Source organism: Hevea brasiliensis, chromosome 9, assembly GCF_030052815.1.
Source record: "Hevea brasiliensis isolate MT/VB/25A 57/8 chromosome 9, ASM3005281v1, whole genome shotgun sequence".
NCBI lineage: Eukaryota > Viridiplantae > Streptophyta > Magnoliopsida > Malpighiales > Euphorbiaceae > Hevea > Hevea brasiliensis.
The window spans coordinates 91,702,588-91,705,960 of NC_079501.1; the positions used below are offsets into that span (position 1 = coordinate 91,702,588).

General features: G+C 35.7%; 1 non-coding gene across 1 annotated transcript; it reads left to right on the plus strand.

Moving 5' to 3' along the window:
* Window positions 1–107, plus strand: LOC131183651 (small nucleolar RNA R71). The gene has a single exon (XR_009151691.1). It is a non-coding gene; the product is annotated as a small nucleolar RNA R71 (small nucleolar RNA).
* The last annotated feature ends 3,266 nt before the right edge of the window (window positions 108–3,373 follow it).

Consider the following 3,373-nt stretch of genomic DNA (forward strand, 5'->3'; position numbering starts at 1 on the left):
ATTTCATGATGAGGACATTGCCTTTCAAGCTCCTTAAATCTCATCCAAGATTCATACAAAGTTTCATCATCTCTTGGCTTAAAAGCTACCATCAAATTCCTCAAATGAGTGATCTTCCTAGGTGGGAAAAACTGAGATATAAAAGCTTGAGATAGCTGCTCCCAAGTGGCTATAGTAGCTTGTGGAAGTGAGTCATACCACTCCAATGCTGAATCCCGAAGAGAGAATGGAAATAAGGTGAGCCGAATCACTTCATCAAAAACTCCAGGTTGCCTTTGTGTACCACATATCATCAAAAATTTCTTCAAATGAGAATGAGGATTTTCAAGTGGACTACCTCCAAATTGTGAATTCTGAACCATTTGAATAAGACCAGTCTTTAACTCAAATTGATTAGCTCCAATAATAGGTCTGTTATCTCTCACATCAGCACATCTAGGAAAAGCATAATCTAGCATGGATCTTCTCTGAGGATCATTTTGATTAGCAACTGCATTTTGCCCGTTTTGCTCATTTCCTCCATTGTCTCCACCAATAGCTCTATTTTGATTCTCCATATTTTCAATTGTCTCCTCTTGCTCAAATCTTTGTTGTTCTTCTTTTTCTACTTCTTTTCTTCTCTTGTGTTCCTTTTTGTTGGCTCGACAGAATTTTTCAATTTCAGGATTGAACAACAATTCAGTATCACTTGTGCTTTCGATCGTCTCATAAACAAGAAAAGTACCTGAAAAACACAAGGAACAATAGTGAAAATAAAAGAAAATAAAAATTCTAATTAGCTTAAAACAATTAAAATCCAACTTAAAACAAACAATTCCCCGGCAACGGCGCCAAAAACTTGATACGGTGTCAGCAAGTGCACGGGTCACAGTAGTATAGTTTTAAAAAAATGATATCGATCCCACAGGGAATTGTGCTTAAATTGGAAATAAAAGTATAAGCTAATTAGAATAACAAAATTTAAAGGTATAAAAAAATGAAATCTAAAAATTAAAATTGGTATTTGAGGAATTTAAGCTAAATCAAACAATTAACTAAAATTAATTAAACTAGATTACCAAAATTTAATTTGAAATTTCTATTTATGAAATTGAGAGGAATTAAATCTAAATTCAATAAAAATTAAAGTGATTCTAGAGATTGGATTTTTCAATATTGTTTGCATGTGGTTTATCCCTAATTTAGCCAAATACATGAGAATTGCAATTTTGAGGGAAATCAATTCTTAAATTTTTGAAACCTTTTTCAAGCATTTCAAAGTTGGTTTTCATTAAATCAAACCCTGTTTTCACGGTATTTCAAACCTAAAAAAAACCCAATTAAAGCTCTAATTGATTTTTTTTTGGAAAGTTCCCCTTAATCCTCTTAGCTTATCTCTAACACCAAGAAAATAAAGTTTATTGCAAGATTATCTATCCCTAATATTCACTTTTCAGTCCATCTATTAAGGATTAAAGCTTAACTTAATGAGGGCCCATTCATCAAGCAAGGCAACAAGCTCACAAGCAATAAATCAAAATATAACAAACCTCATTTAAATGGCTAAATCAGTTCAAAAGCACAATACAAAACAATATTTACAAACCCATCTCTAGAATCCCAAACAACTACTCACTATTCATAGTTTTAAGACAAACCCAAATGTATAAATGAAGAAATAATGGAAATGTAAGCTAAGGGGTAGAAAAACCCAGAAAAATGCAGAAGGATCTGCTGCAGAAAAGTGCAGAAACGTGAAACTTGATACTGCTGGAAAAATGCAGAACGAGCTCCTCTCTTTCTCTCTTTCTATCCTTCCAAAAATGCCTCCCTTGCTCTCTATGGAAAGAAAATGATAAAGGGGACTTTATATAGGTGAGGGGACTGCCCTAGAATGGGTAAAAGGGGGAAGGTTCCAGAGAAAGTGAGGTAAAAAGCCAGAGTAACGGAAATGCCACGTCAACTATTTCCAGTAAAAATGACATAAGCCGAGTCAGTTGTGTCGTGGGTTATGTCGCGGGTTGTGTAGCTCTCGGCCTGAATATCTGACGATCGACACAACTTGCGACATAAGCTAATTCGGTTGTGCTGCAGGTTGTGTCACTTTCGGCCATTTTTTACTCAACTTCAAAATTTCGACTTTAATCTCCTCCAAATGGCTACTCTGATCAAAATACATCAAATTTCTCCAAATTTACCCTACAAAACAAATAAATTCCAAAAATTAAACTAAGAAATGTGAAAATTGTAAAATTGACTAAATATATACTAATATCTATAATAATGGCTATGAACAGGGGTAAATTATGTGCAAAAATTACACCTAAATGATGATATAAAATGCATGCATCATCAGGTCGAGTGGCTGTGAGATACATCAGACTACCCACCATCTGTTTAAACTGGGTTGCATCCGTTTTTTCTCCTCCTTCATCCCTGCTAATTTGTTGCCCAGGAATAATCGGATTGCTCACAGGATTATGGTTTTCCATCCAAACCGTTGTAGGACCTCGCCAGCATATTTCCTTTGACAAATAAATATACCATCATCTTTTTGGATAATTTCGATGCCAAGGAAAAACTTCATCAGTCCCAAATTTGTCATGTCGAATTCTTTCTCCATGGAGCATTTAAATTCTGCAAGTAGCTCTTCATCATCACCTGTATATAACAAGTCATCCACATAAATACTCACGATCAAAATTTTCTTTCCTCTCCTTTTGACAAACAGAGTTTGTTCGTTAGAACTGTTTGTGAAGCCTTCTTTCAGAAAATAAGCTTCTATACGGCTAAACCAGGCTCTGGGTGCCTGTTTTAACCCATAGAGAGCCTTTCTTAATTTGTACACCATTTGCTCACATCCTTCTTTTTCGTAACCTTTTGGTTGTTCAACATAAACGTTTTATTCCAATTCTCCATGCAAGAACGCCGATTTAACATCCAACTGGTGTAATTTCCATCCCTTTTGAGCTGCCAAAGCTATAATCATTCGAACTGTATCCATTCTAGCCATCAAAGTGCGAATACTTCAGTATAATCTATTCCGTATTGCTGGGTGTACCCTTTTACGACAAGTCTTGCTTTGTATTTGTCGACCTCACCATGCTCATTCAATTTTGTTTTATAAATCCATTTCACACCGACCTTCTTTGCTTCGGCTGGTAACTCCATCAGACACCAAGTGTTGTTTTTCTCAATGGATCTTATTTCTTCATCCATGGCTAATCTCCATTTTCTCTCCTTCACTGCTTCTTCATAGCTCGTTGGATCTGAAATTACAAGATAGGCCATCATATTTGCTTCATCTTCTTCAGATAGACCTTCACCTAAAACAAAATCAGTTAGTCGTTCAGGGGACGCTGGTTCGCCTCCCTTTGTCGCAAGATTTCTTTCG